This window comes from Homarus americanus, unplaced genomic scaffold, assembly GCF_018991925.1.
Source record: "Homarus americanus isolate GMGI-L3 unplaced genomic scaffold, GMGI_Hamer_2.0 scaffold28, whole genome shotgun sequence".
NCBI classification, from domain to species: domain Eukaryota; kingdom Metazoa; phylum Arthropoda; class Malacostraca; order Decapoda; family Nephropidae; genus Homarus; species Homarus americanus.
The window spans coordinates 4745312-4761541 of NW_024742238.1; the positions used below are offsets into that span (position 1 = coordinate 4745312).

Consider the following 16230-nt stretch of genomic DNA (forward strand, 5'->3'; position numbering starts at 1 on the left):
TTTGCGTGAATGTGTGTATAACTTGTGGTACACCGTACATGTGTGTACGCACCTTGGTACACATAACACCTTGTAAACGAGGCTGAGTTAACTACTGGCAACTTTCCCGTGGTTTAGGTGTGGCTGGTGTGGCAGTAGAGCGTCTAGCGTGGCGGCGTGTGGGTGTGTTGTGTATCTTCTTGTGTTGTGTGTGTGTGTGTGTGTGTGTTCCTGCTTCCTTCTTTCCTTCCCAGCGCCACTTCCATGTTGTCATTGTGTTACACGTCAACTTATATACACACACACACACACACACGAGGATGGTTCCCGTCATTTTCTGGACAGTAGTTCATGTAACAGTTGAAAGATAGGAACATAAGACCGACTGTACATGACCTGGTGTATTGTATTGCCCACTCGTGTACTATTAGTACAGTATTATCTTACCTGCTGTCTCAAGTGTACAAGTGTTTGTCTGCTTCAACTACTGCAGGACGAGGAACTTACAGCGTTATCATGGTGGCTTTCTGTAATACAGTAGCTGGAACAGATTGAAATCTCTAGAATCCAGGTGTGGATTGTAGGGACAAGTTCCCAGCTTATACTCTGTTATTTCACCACGAACATTTTATTTTTCTAAAGTTGAAACAAGGGTTTAAACAGCGGGTCGAAAAGATTGCTCTTTGTTCATTGTTTACCTGATACCTGCCACCTCATACTCACGTAACACCATCTGTTCCAGTCACTAAAGGAACACCGAAGAGGGCAGTGATTCCACCATGATGACGCGGTGAAGTTCCTCGTCCTGCAGTAGTTGAAGCAGGCAAACACTTGTACACTTGAGACAGCAGTTAAGGTAATACTGTACTAATAGTACACGAGTGGGTAATGCAATACGCCAGGTTATGTACAGTCGGTGTCATGGTTTTGGTTTTGTCCTCTTCACCACTGATCGGCTCGTTAGCCGCGTGGGCGATCGGTCACGTCTCTGCTACTCACTGTTGGCAAGTACATGTTCCTGTCTTTCAACTGTTACATGAACTACTGTATGTGCGTGTTTGTGTATGTCTATATTTGTGTGTGTGTGCGTATGTGTGTGCGTGAGGGCAATAACATGCATTTTTGTGTTAAAGAGGTAAAGGCCACCAATAGCAATAGGTCACTGTAGATGAATGTTAAATCTTCGTAACATTTAGAATGATTCTCTTAGTAAACAGAAGCTGTTGAAGTAAGGCTGACCTTATTGATATCTATGCACACATGACTTTATACTGTATATTACCTGCATACAATTGTGTGTTTGTATGTGTGGTGTTTGATTACATGTATGTTTACTGCCGTGTGCTTACATAACACTGATATCCTTCACATCTCACAACAGAGTCCCACCCCAGAGTACTCTGATATAAGTAGAGAGAAACAGGATGTATTAAGAGAGTTGGTACAGTACCTTAGTATTCTAATGTTCCGTTTAAATAGGGATTATATGGTGTCAGTACAGTCCCTGGTTTAAACTCCTTGCTACACCACCACCTCGGCTCCACGGAAGACGTGAGTATCCAACCTTAATGCTTTGTGGATCATAAAGTTTTGAAATATATGAAATAATATACTGTAGATTATGAAATAAGTGTGACAATATGTGAAAGGTAAGATATACAGGCGGTGATATGGTTGAGAAAACTTCGATGAGGGAAACTGTTTATTGTTAGTTTGTGGATGTTGCTTAAGGAGAGTTTTTAGGGACTTCCAAGCTGGTCATACAGTAGTTACGAATCACCTGAAGATTAACCCAGAAGTTTATTTCACCTTAAGATTAACTATCCTACCCTAATCTAACCTAAACTGACTTAACCTATCCCCCAAGATAGGGTAAGGATATTTAATCATCAGGTGGAATAAGCTGTTGGGGGCTAGTCTTCAAATGACTCATAGTTACAATTACAAATGAATATTTCACAGTTTTTAAGTTTTTTGAGTAGGAACTTCTTGAATTTTCACCTCCAAGATCTGAAAGTACAAACGTAGTTTCTTACTCAGCTGTAGTATATTACTGTACATGTTTGTGTACAACATTGAAAGGCCTGATTTTTAAGTCGATATCATGTATTTCTTTGTTCTAGCTGCACTTAAGAATACGGGGTTATGTTGCGTGATACATATAAAACTATTGTACTCTATGTGTGTATAGTACAGGGTGTCTCAGAAAAAAATTTAAACACACTGCCTTACAGATAACTGTAGATATGCGTCGAGGTCTCCCACTGAGGACAATGTTACTGTTGCAATGTAAGCAGTCACCCGATCTCCACGGTTATCTAACTTATCTGTAAGGCAGTGTTTATATTTTTTTAAGACACCCTGTATTTATATTCTGTCCATGCAAACTATATTTCCCGCCAAGTGAAAAAACACAGGAATATGTAAATTATTGGTGATGTATTTTCAGCCACTGTTGTGTTGTGATGTAGCAAGTGTATTATTTTTCACTAATACGATGCCGGTGTTGAGGTGTCAGGCCTAACTGTGGTGTTCCTCTTGTTACCAGAGTGTGTTTGCTTCGTACTTTATTTGTTTTTCTTATCTTGAGTATAACATGAATATGTACAATCATATTTGTTGTTCAGTAATAGCTGTTAGTGGTGGCTGTAAAACACACACACACACACACACACACACACATTGACACACATACACACATTGACACACATACACACACACAGTAGGGGGCGGTAGTAAATTTAATTTACAGACAATTAACTGAAAGAATAATGTACAATTAAAATTTCAAGTCTTGAATAGCAATTGTAGGTAATAATACTACGGAACATACCTCAGTAATTATAGTGTATTGCACTCATCCTGGCCCGCATGTTCATTTGGTAAGTGTTAGAAAATTACCACGATCATAAAACTATTATTTATTTTTTCGTTTTAAGCTGCTGCCTTAAAGTTTAACTTGGCCCATCTGATCGATCTGAGGCAGTTTGTGGATAGATCAGGTTATGTTCCGTTGATTTATGTCCCCCCCCCCATCCTAAAAAAAGATTTATGGTCCCAGCTTTTTAAAGCTCAGTCGCGTTTGTTTACATTACGCTTTGATCCTGGCCTCACTATCGTCGATGTACCTTGCTGTTTGTGCACTCTTTTCTTCTTCTTATTATTTTTCATTCTCTTAGAGTTATAATATTGAAGGGAAGAGATGAGATAAGAATTTAAAAAATGGAGAAACTAAAGTAACACGAGGGGGAAGTTTGCTGAATGGTAGAGTTAATTGAGGATGTGACTCCCCCCATCCTCCTTGCAGGTGCCGGGCTGTGCTGCCTTCCGTTCACGAGCTGGTACGCCAGTTACAGCCGCTAGTTTGCTTAGTTACAGCTAGTAGTTAGCCACTTATACCCTCTATATAGCTCGTTATAACCTCTCGTTAGTCTGTAATGGGCTAGTTACAACATGCAGACGGCTTAGTAAGTAAGTAACACCCATCGCCCTAGTGGTGTACTTAGACGTGCTACACTTAACGACAATTCTCACAGACTGACCCCGCTGATTAGTGTTAAATCTTAGCTGACACATTTTACCAGTGTTTAGGCTCTTGCTCTCTCTATGTCGTGGAATATTGATCTCATTTCATAAATTTTGTCTAGGTGCATTTACTTCACTTGGATCGATTCAAGAACTATACATTAAATTTTCAGATTTTAAACACAGACGTATACACTACTAGACACGGATGCACACATATACACTTTTATAAACATACAGACAAACATAGTGCTAAATATGCAGACACACTTATGCACTACTAAACATGCACACAGACACACACGAACGCGTTAACACATACACACACACACACACCACACACACAACACACACACACACACACACACACACACACACACACACACACACACTAAGTGGAATACAGTTTTAGTTCTTTTGTGAATTTGAGTTACTCACTGAGGCTGGGTAATTACTGTAGCGAGGTGGAACAGACAGGATGAGGTTGGGTTGGGTTATGAGGGAACAGACAGAATGAGGTTGGGTTGGGTTATGAGGGAACAGACAGAATGAGGTTGGGTTGGGTTATGAGGGAACAGAGACAGACAGAATGAGGTTGGGTTGGGTTATGAGGGAACATAGAATGAGGTGGGGGTAGGTTAGGTTAGGTTAGCTCGCATTTCTCACTATCATTTGCCCAAGAAAGTTTTTGCCTCACACGCGCCAGAGGGAAGTAACACCCTATTAACGCGTTTCTGTACTGAGAGTCATGGAGGTCTCGTCACAGGCCAAGTGTAGGAGAGAGAAACTGACATAAATTTCACTCCCCTCAATACAGGTTCCTTAACTATCTCCAACGTGATAACTTCGGTATTTTTTGTTTTTGTTTTGGACTGAATACCGGCCTTTTATTTTTCCACAAAGCGTTGGATCTCTAAGACACAGTGAAGATTAGCTCTCTCTCTCTCTCTCTCTCACGAGTGATAGTTATATAAACCCATAAAAAGGAAAAGAGTATCATGAGTCACAGCAACAGACGCAGTAACACAGACACAGTAACTTGGAACACATTAGCAGATGTGTGGGCGTGATGAGTGTACCGTGGGCGGGGCAATTCCATTTTATCGATGCGTAAAAAACATTAAAGGTATTGAGGTTCAGTAGACAGTAGTACAGGTACACACACCAGTACAGGTACACACAACAGTACAGGTAAACACAACAGTACAGGTACACATAACAGTACAGGTACACACAGCAGTACAGGTACACACAACAGTACAGGTACACACAGCAGTACAGGTACACATAACAGTACAGGTACACACAGCAGTACAGGTAAACACAACAGTACAGGTACACACAACAGTACAGGTACACACAGCAGTACAGGTACACACACAGTACAGGTACACATAACAGTACAGGTACACACAACAGCACAGGTACACACAACAGTACAGGTACACATAACAGCACAGGTACACACAGCAGCACAGGTACACACACACAGTACAGGTACACACAACAGTACAGGTACACACACAACAGTACAGGTACACACAACAGTACAGGTACACACACACAGTACAGGTACACACAACAGTACAGGTACACATAACAGTACAGGTACACACAACAGTACAGGTACACACAGCAGTACAGGTACACACAGCAGTACAGGTACACACAGCAGTACAGGTACACACAGCAGTACAGGTACACACAACAGTACAGGTACACACAGCAGTACAGGTACACACAGCAGTACAGGTACACACAACAGTACAGGTACACACAACAGTACAGGTACACACAGCAGTACAGGTACACACAGCAGTACAGGTACACACAGCAGTACAGGTACACACAACAGTACAGGTACACATAACAGTACAGGTACACACAACAGTACAGGTACACACAGCAGTACAGGTACACACAGCAGTACAGGCTCCAACACTATACTCAGGGTCACTATATGCTTGGCTGAATCACACCATCATGCACACACAAGGTTGAGGATCATCTTGACTTCACTCGAATCTGAAATACACAAGACGTTGACAAAGTCCTTTGATGTGTGTGTTTACAAAGACCTTTATAATAACCTGCAATTGTAAACTACAGCGGAGAAGATAAAGAACAAACCATTATGTGTCATTCAGTAGCGGAAGGCGAGTATCGTGCTGACTAATGCAGCCCAAATCATAACCCACTGATGACCCAACATGGCTGACTCAGCTTTCATCGCTCGCGCACTGATGACACCACATGAATTTTTAACGTAGCGCCTAGAACCACAACGCAACACCTGCCATGGGCAATGCATGACACGTACAGTTACACAAGTACAGTCGGCACTTTACAGGAAAGATGACTCCATCTGGACCCCACTCGTATTCTGGTTTGTTTTGGTTAGGTTAGGCTTAGGTTCGGTTAGACTACGTTAAGTTACGTCAGGATTGGTTACATTATACTAGATTTGGTTGGTTTAAGTTAGGTTAGGTTTGGTTGGTTTAGGTTAGGTTAGGTTGGTTTAGGTTAGGTTAGGTTGGTTTAGGTTAGGTTAGGTTAGGTTAGTCTATTAAAACACTCAACGTTTCCTCTATATCTCAGCCTTATAGTGACTCGCTCGACGCTGCACCAGAACTTACCCGCCATTTTTTCTCAGTGTTTAATAGAATCAAATGTGTTCAGGTGGAAATTTTTTTTCGATATTTTTCAATTAAATATTTTTTTTTTTTTTTGGGGGGGGGGTGAGTTAAAGGTAAATTTGTTATGTTTTCCATCGGTGTATCAGGTTACATTACGCCAAGCTAGAAGGTTGAAGACAGCCCAGTTAATGGACTCAAGTGAAAATTCATACCCCAGTTTATTTCACTTAACCTAACTCAGCAGTGCATAGTCCTCAGGTGAAATAGAGAGAGAGAGAGAGAGAGAGAGGGGGGGGGAGAGGTATCATTGGCCCAAGAATTTCACAAGACCACTCCCAGATTTCCAAAGATTCGTACATCATTTTTTTACCCGACCTGTAGATACCAGAACCGAATCATCTTTCCAAGTGATGACACAAATATATATCAAAATTGAATTGAAATTGCAATGAGACTAGCTAGATGTGTCGCCCCCAGTTAGGGGGCAATTATTGATAACAAGGGCCTCTGAGAATCCAAGCTTAAGATCCGGGTTCTCGAGGATTTGGGCTTTAATTTACCTGATTGTGGATAAAAGAACGCATTTTGATCACTGTGTGTGTACAGCATCTGAAGTGTACAAGGCAGAAGCGGTCACACATCTCCAGTCCGGTGACGAACCTTTGAGAATCCGCGCGCGCTTGTGTGCGTGTGTGTTGATGTAACTGTAGAGCATTGCAGTCCCCGCACCAAGGGGAGATGGAAGGTGAAGTGGGAAAAAGAAGGTGTAGGGAGGGAGGGGAAACAACTGGTTAACTTCCACCCTGTTGTCATTCTTCCTCCCCCTCCACCCCAGCTTCTCCCCCGCCTCCTCCCCACTCACGTCCTCCCCCATTTGAGCCGTCATTACCCCTCCCTCCCATTATTCCTCAGTTGTTTTCATCGTACTTTCTCGTGTGTGTGTGTGTGTTATAATCATGTTGTGTGTACATATATGACTGTCAGTGTGATCGATATTCACACTCCTGACCGATGATATGAGTACACGTTCATGAGTGTTGATATAGTCACGGTTACAGCCTCTTACCTTGATGCTGTGTGTACCATCTTATGACTGTTTATTTTGCCATGTGTACATCCTCATGGCTGTTGATGTAGTCTTGTGTTGTTGTGTGCACGCTCATGTGGATGATATTTTATACATAATTAAGAATAAGTATATTTTTTCCGATAATTCAGAATGTCCATCATTTCCGCAAGCACCAGTACGTTTTCTCTCATCCTTCAGTGTAGTCTCAAACAATCGTGCGCTGATTATATTCTCCTTAACGGGGAATGAGAAATCGGATCTCGTTACGATGGAGTCTCAGTGCAATATCGACATCATTTTGGTTGCCGTCTGTGTGCCGTAGCTGAAGTGAACCAATCAGATGCGTTCTCAGATCTCTAGTTACGGGTAAATTTAACGTGTGAACCTTTGGGAATCCTGGCCTGGTTGTTACCGGAGGAGAAGTGATTACAGGTATCGCCACATCTGTACAGGTAATGGCGAAATTGACCATTTTCATCTTCTTTCTTTCACTGAAAAACCTCAACCTCGGCTTATTTCACCTAAAGATTAAGAACCCCTAACACTATTTGGAGAATGAGGTTAGGCTAAGTTAAGTTAGAGTTGGGGTGGTTAATCTTTAAGTTAGGTTGGGTTACTTATAGTGGATGTATACTTAGGAGCAGCTGTCGTTCACGCACACAACAGGTCCGGATCATTACACACAGTTCCGTAAATCAGTAACTTTTACCCTCAAATCGTCGCGGAATCAGTCGCCAAACAAGAGAGGGAGGAGAATGTGTTTGTGTGTGTGTTCAAGTTTGTATGTTGTGGGTGAGTCACATTATAAACTCAATGTCTTCTTTCGCCAATACACTATTGGAATCCACAATAATTACAGAATTCAAGACCACAAAATGATTGTCTTCTTCACTTTAAATCTTACGTCTTAGAGATGACAGACGAAGAAAGTGTCAAAATCACCCCCAAGACTCTACCCGTAACAAGCTGTCTCCCCCCACCCCCTAGTTCGAGTATAACTAACTTACGGTTCGCTGAGAATTCGGGTTTAAGAGTACCCGGTTAACCTTATGTCGGGTTCCCACGAGTACTTCTGTTGCCTCGGTGAAATGAGTTTTCCAGTGTGTGTGTGTGTGTGATGGAGGCAGGTGTGAAACTGGTTCATCGTGGTGGTAGGGGACTGTGGTTAGACTCAATTGTGGTGGTGGAATTGTTGTTATTGTTGTTAATGGTGAAGACTGAAATGTTTTTGGTTTCGTTAATGTTGGTTGTGGTGGTGGTGATAGAACTGCTGTTGTTGTATGTAGTGGTAGTGAAATAAAATAGTCGTTGGCAGTTGTGGTTGTAGTGGATTTGATGTTGTATTTGGTAGCTAGCGGTGATGATGGTGGTAGTAGAGTGGTAGTAGTGGTGGTGAAGAGTTAGGTTGTGATTGATGCTGTTTAGTAGTAGTCCGTAGATAAAGCACACACACACACACACACACACACTACTGCAATAATCCAAGTTCATTATTATTATTAGTAATATACAGTCAAACACAATATTAACCATCGATCGATTATCATCACTCACACCCATGCACAGTGCGTCACATTACGACACACCCATGCACAGTGCGTCACATTACGACACACCCATACACAGTGCGTCACATTACGACACACCCATGCACAGTGCGTCACATTACGACACTTCCATGCACAGTGCGTCACATTACGACACACCCATGCACAGTGCGTCACATTACGACACACCCATGCACACAGTGCACAGTGCATTACGACACACCCATGCACAGTGCGTCACATTACGACACACCCATGCACAGTGTCACTTACGACACACCCATGCACAGTGCGTCACTTTACGACACACCCATGCACAGTGCGTCACATTACGACACACCCATGCACAGTGCGTGTGGTAGGTGTTGCACATGAGCACCGGAAATGTGGGGGTCAGGATGGGGTCAGACATGTACCGTTCACCGTTGTGGTAACACTCACGCCCGGCCAGCGGTCAATTGTTTACCTGGTAACACTACAGCCGTGAGTGGTGTGTGAGGGTGTTTATGGGAGGCGTGTGGGTGGGGGGTGGAGGGAGGAGGTGAGGTGTGTGGGAGGGTGAGGTGTGGGGAGGGGTGAGGTGGGGGAGGGGTGAGGATGTGTGTGTGTGTTTGGGAAGGGTGAGGTGTGTGTGTGTGTGTGTGGGAGGGGTGAGTTATGAAATAAACTAGCGTGTCTAATCTTCAAGTGATCCAAAAAAGTGTGATGATGCCGCCGAGAAGTGCACTGACGTAGAGCATTAAATCTGTTCTATAATGACGGGTTGAAGTAGATTAGAAGCCTTGTTATTTTGGCTATAGAATGCGGAGAGAGAGAACACTAAGACGAACGATGAGGAACGAAAGACTAAAAGAATGTGGAGAGAGAGAAAACGCTAAGAAGAACGATGAAGAACGAAAGACTAAAAATGAGAGAGAAGGTTTGTGGAGATAAGACTTTTAACTCGAAGCTCTTGTAATCAGGGAGGGATTAACAGTGTAAGTAAGGTGTAGGAGGGAGGAAGGTTATGGTGATTTAGTGGTGGTAGTGGTAGTGGTGAGTGGTGGTAGTGGTGGTGGTGGTAAGTGGTGGTGGAAATAACACGGCGAGTACGGAAAGAAAACCTCATTTGATTTTCCTATCATTTTGTCTTTCACACACGCATTATCTATCTATCTATCCATTACGTGTAACAGTGAGAGCAGTGTACAGCAATGGTTGCCTGGTCACGACTGAGAGTGGCAGGGACATGACTTCTGAACACTGCGGTAAGGCGCAGTGCACCTCCTTCACCAACACACCTACCACACCACCTCCACCACAGCCTCACGTACACTCCACCACTACCACACTCCTCCATACCTTCACCCACACACCTACCACACCACCTCCACCACAGCCTCACGTACACTCCACCACTACCACACTCCTCCATACCTTCACCCACATACCTACAACACACCTACCACAACACCTCCACCACAGCCTCACGTACACTCCACCACTACCACACTCACCATACCTTCACCCACACACCTACCACAACACCTCCACCACAGCCTCACGTACACTCCACCACTACCACACTCCACCATACCTTCACCCGCACACCACTACTCAAAAGTACATACATACAACATACAAGAATACACAACAATACTCCTCTACTGTACTACAACTCACAACATACAGTATATCATAATAAACTAAACTATACATTTGTCACAACACATCACACACTCCACTCGACACCACCACAACACACACACACACACACACACACACACACACACACACACACACACACACACACACATCACACACTCCACTCGACACCACCACAACACACACACACACACACACACACACACACACACACACACACACACACATTACTATAACTTGACATCAATCACCACAACACCCAGGACGTATTGTAATAACACACTATTGGCAATACAGCATTGTGTGTTTCTCTCGCTTAAGTAAAGGTGTTGCTTAATGCGTGGACACTGTCTGGTCACCGTCACCTCCCCAACCCATGACAATACTTGAGACAGAGAGAGAGAGAGAGAGAGAGAGAGAGAGAGAGAGAGATATTGTATTCGCATCGTCACTGTACTTTGTATTCCTGTAAGAAGACATAACAGAATGTGCCTCGTTACAGTATATTCTCAGTAGAATTTCGGAACCATTGTGACCACCATCTTTTTTGTAGTTGATGATGCGAGTCATGTAGATCCATCCATCTTGGTGGTGATGACGTTGTTATGGTGCACACACACACACACACACACACACACACACACACACACACACACACACACACACCAGTTTACTCGACGTGAAAGAAGCCCGCCCGAACAAGGTAAAATATCTCTGCTAGACAATAAATTTTAATACCATCTTGTTCAGTGAAGACCATGGTCTGTATAATAAAATAAACAAAGCTTTAATATTAACATTTTATTTAACAGAGACTGGAGAAGTGTAGTGGCTATTTAAAAACTTTGCTAGCACTAGTAGATGCTTAATGTGTTATTTTCATTTATTAAGCTGTTTTAATTTAGCCTTTGTGAATGTCGCTGATTGAGTTTTATGTATTTTCTGTGTAGTTTGTACGTTGTTTTAAGCTGTCGTTCTCAGGGTTGAACTATAGTCATTAATGGGTTAAATCTTCATCATCAAAGGGTTATAAATTTCATGAGGGTCTATTCAATAATTCTCAAAGGGTTCAATAATTTGAAGGGTTAAATCATCGTTTTTAAAAGGTTAAGGAAGAGGTTACGTTACGTTAGGTCAGGTCAGGTCTGGTCAGGTTACGTTAAGTCATGTTATATTAGGCTAGGTTAAGTTAGGTTACGTTAAGTCAGGTTAGTTTAGGTTAGGTTAGATTAAGGGTAAAAAATAACATGCGAAGCTTTACGAATGGGTTCAATAGTAGGTTACCCAAACACACACTAACGAGAAGCCTGACAATAGTTTCACCTGCGTTGTGTTCACAAATAGGGTGGTGGACGAGTGGAACAAGCTTAGCAACTTTGTAGTAAGTGGTGGAACGCTGGAAAGTTTTAAAAGGAGGCTAGATAGATTCATGGATGATAGAGAGTGGTAGTAACTCGACAGGAGCTGCCATACACAGGCCAACCGGCCTATTGCGGACTCCTTATTTTCTTATGTTCTTAATCCTTTCTCACATCTCCCCTTTCTTCTCTCCTACTCCGTCTCCCTCCCCACCTTTATTATCTCTTCATCTTCTGTTTAATTCCCTCCCCATATCCCTGTCATTTCTTTTCCTTCCCTCTCACCCTTCTTTCATCACTCCTCCCTCTCCCCCAAGCCTCGGTATGGCTGCCCGTCTCCCATAAAGCCAATTACACTCGGAATTATCACCTCTCTATAGGTTACACAATCCGTCCTGCTCACGGGTCGCCTCCTAACCTCGTCTCTCACCCTAGATTTATTTATTTACTTCCTAAACCAAGTCCGGATTTTCATAGGTTCTTACTTTTTATTTCTATCGTAATTGTAGTTGTGAGAACGTACTGTACTTCACTGATGCTGCAACATAGCAACGGCGTCTGAAATGGCGAGGAAATTCCCCTGAGACGCGAGGAAATTCCCCCAAGACACTACTGTAACTGGATGAAATTCTCTCGCCCACCAGTTCGAGGAGAAGAGAATTATCGTAAGAACCGTTGAGAGTTTGGGTGCTGGTGAAATACTGCATTTGGGCTTTAGTTATAATCTTGTTAACTTTACTCTAATTTTGGACACCAGTGAATCGAAATTCTTGGATGGACAAAATATATTAGCTGCGCAACAGCTCTTCTCGGTAGAAAATGTATTCGTCTGTTCTGTCGATGTGTCTGAGAAGTTTATTAAGAGCCAGTAGCTCGTGGGGGTATGCTGGAGAGGCTGTCAGTCTTTATATTCTCATTTTCAATTAGGAACAGTATAGGTGCATGTACAGAATAAGTGCACACACACATGCTATTCAGGATCAATGTACTGTACAATACTGTCACATCATCATATATATATAAAGTAAAAACACATTTTAAATTCACTTACAACACAACTGCACAACAGCAAACCACATAACCTACACGGCTCACTCACGTGGTCGTCGACAACTATCCCCAGTTACTCTAAGGTTACAGTCACCAAGACCAGGGTCAGGTAAATCAGTTAGGGCACTTGGCTCACTTCTTATCGTGGATGTTGTACAGCTCTCGGCCTATTACTTAGTTATCCCCTTCATGCTTCTTGTTGTCCCTTCTTCGGCCCGCCAGGAGGAAGGACCGCAGGAAGCAACAACCAACGTCAGTCAAGTAATTGTGGTGCGTCAGGTTACGACACAAGACTTCACTGTCTTTGTGGACAGAAACAAAAGATCAAGAAAGGGACCACAGGCGTAAAGTGTGTGTGTGTGTGTCGGGCGTGATGGTGTGTGTGTGTCGGGCGTGATGAAGGCTGCCTCACTGTGGCTGTTTGTACTGAGTTAAGTGGGTTGCTGACTAATAAAACTCGCTCCATAAAAGAGCGCCAGTATCGGCAGAAGACAAGCGGATGTTCGTCTGGCAGAGTCTTTCATGAGTGTGGTTGTGAACGTCAGGCACTGTCGATTGCTTGGGTTAACGCTGGGGTTGTGATACGAATCTTTTGATGTGGAACGTCCTGACACTCGGGCCAAACACGGAACCTACTCCTGACCTAACCTAACCAAACTCCCGGCGCCAGTGTGAAAAATGCGGTTCTGGTTTTGTCTCCGGACTTGTAACATTTTATTTATATCTCTTACGCTGAACATTTCGAGGCCAATGTCAACAGACGCCTGACAAACCACAGTATTGTGTTATAACTGTTCATCTGTTTTGTTGAAGTCTTCTACTCAAACCATGGATAGGTTGATTAGGTATTTGTAGTTCGTGTTATTTCAAGCGAGATATTTTCTTTTTTTTTTAGATCTGCCACGCGAAGGGGCTAGTTTATTGGGCACCCTTTGCATCATGTGTAAGACGTTTGCATCGCCCGACTGGGAAGCATGCAGAGTTCATGCTTGCCTTCTTGACTCATGCATTTAAGGGCGTTAAGTGCCGAAACAGAGAGAGAAAGAGCCCCATCTTGATCGCTCACACCAGCTTCCTACCATTAACTGTCATAGTGTGGTGACAAGAGATAAAACAATGGGAGGAGTGAGACTAAGAGAGTGACCTACTTCCCTGCCTGCCTTGCCACCTACTCTCACTTCCTCACTCGCCTCGCAACAACCAATTCTCCACCAAAACAGTATCGCAAAATCCCCGGAACAGTTAGTAGCCTGGGTGATTTAACAAACTAGGACCCGGAACAGTTGGCTTCGTAACAACAGGAGTAATGGCGTTGTTTCGTTTATTCTGATATGATCTTTGTCAATGTTTATTCTATCAAAATAAGCTGTTGGAATTCGGGTTCTGAATTATATCTTAAAATTCTCTTCTAACTGGAAATATTAAGGACGCATTTAACGTATACTGGCTTAAGGTATGAAGATATTACTATGGCATTTAATGGCGTCGAACCTGCACAGAGACTATTAAGGAAATACTCATATATTAATCATTATGGTATACTGTATATGACAATCTTGGTACCAGGTTCTCAAAGATCTTGGCACCAGATTCTCAAAGTTTCGTATGGTGACGTTCCTCTTAACGAATGATGCGGGCACGCCCCTATCTGTTTGACTGCAGCTAAAAAGTTAAAATAACGTTCACGGGTAAACATAAAAATTGCACCGATATTTTACCTTAGTCAGATACACTCATTTAGAAGCTTAGCAAACCTATGAACGTATCTAGTTGGAGCAGTCTCAGTAATTTTGAGGTCATTTTGGCATTTATTTTTTTTTATTTTTAGGGCATAGTTAAGTCAGCTAGAAACGTGCATTGTAGCATCAAGGAAAATTTCACTTAGGAATCTTTGGAAGTGACGGTCGTGGGTCGTAGTTCCAGATTGTAGAGTTAATGCCAAATAATCCAATCAAAAATTTTCCTTCTGCTGGAAGTAAAAACAGTCATTCCGATTTACACTCCTGACATTTACACGGTGTGGCCGGAGCAGACAACATTAACCCGTGTCTGTCACTCATACACTGACTATTATCCCACAGCCTCGTCAAGGGCTCTTTAACATTGACAATATGGCATATTAAGCTGAATGGATGTGTGGAGGAAGTGCGAGTCTTATGTGTTGCAGGTGATGACGGCGGCCACCGAGCCAAGGAAATCTAGCTGAGGTGCCAGGTAGTACATTACTCCCCGGTGTGCACGTACAGTATGTCCGACTGTGTTATGAGCACCTGTACCTGTAGTGCTTGTCTTAGATCACCAACTGAGCGAAAGGTGTTGTTGTTATATTGTTATTATATTATATTGTTGTTATATTGCATATCAGCAACGAAGGTCTTCAAGCACGTAACAAGGTTAGTAAATGGACTATTCCAACAACATTTAAAAATTTTCAAGACAAAATTCGGTGTAAAAAAGGCGAGTACAGTATTAGAAATAATTGTGACTGATAATTTCAATATTTATGATTTTTTTATTAAATTACAACTGTACACAGAAGTCATCATATTGACCATAATAAGTGCTTTATGTGAACCGCATAAGTATTAACCTAATTTAATCTATTTTTTTAGCCAAAGTTAATCTGACCTTACCTACCATAATTGAGATAAAATATGGTTGTGTTATGAGATTGATGGGCCTCCTATATGAAATTGTCATTTATAGAATACATTAATATATTTCTATAGCTAAAATAATAATAACAAAAAGTTATTCATATTTCGCAAGACAGGTGTTGTGTTTTAAGGCTAAATTGTAAGGTTATATCTAAAATACCTGACATATATATGTAATGTTGGCAGTGAACTTAACAATAAAAAGTTGTAGCCATGAATGTGCACAATATTCGACCTCAAAGCTGGTTGTGGAATAGCTGGCTTTTACCAGCTCGTGTGCGACGCTGACGTTGGCAGAACAACGTAGGAGAAAGCTCGCCACCCTGCTTCTTGTTTACCTCCGCTCCTGCAGGATCACATTTCCAACTTGAGTTTCCATGCGTTTGTATATCAGGTCAAGGTTTACTCCGGGGAAATATTTTTATACCTCCACCATTATACTGAGAAGAATGTTGTTACTCTTTTTGTCTGCCCGTCCATCCTTCCGTCCTCCCGTCCTTACGAAATAACGCGTTCCTTTTAATAACTTAAGTCACGAGCAAGTGTCGATGATCGAAATGAAAATAGATAACAACTTTATATCACTGGTATCTTGAGGTGGGTCATAAGTCAACATCTTCAGTACATACCAGCATATAAATTTCTCTTCATATACTTAAAGTACAGTTCGTTCATACTTGGTAACACATTCATAGGTAAACAGATAGAGAATGTGTTGGTGTTTATGAGTGTGTATATGGAAAAGTTTTGTTTGTACACAGTTGT

The 16230-nt window shown here is 42.3% G+C and overlaps 1 protein-coding gene across 1 annotated transcript in view; it reads left to right on the forward strand.

Moving 5' to 3' along the window:
• Positions 1-910: 910 nt before the first annotated feature.
• Positions 911-16230, forward strand: part of LOC121876645 (coronin-1A-like) — a 67207-nt gene continuing 51887 nt past the window's right edge. The window contains exon 1 of the mRNA XM_042381941.1: positions 911-1530. The gene's annotated coding sequence lies outside the window, so the exon portion shown is untranslated. The remainder of the gene's footprint in view (positions 1531-16230) is intronic.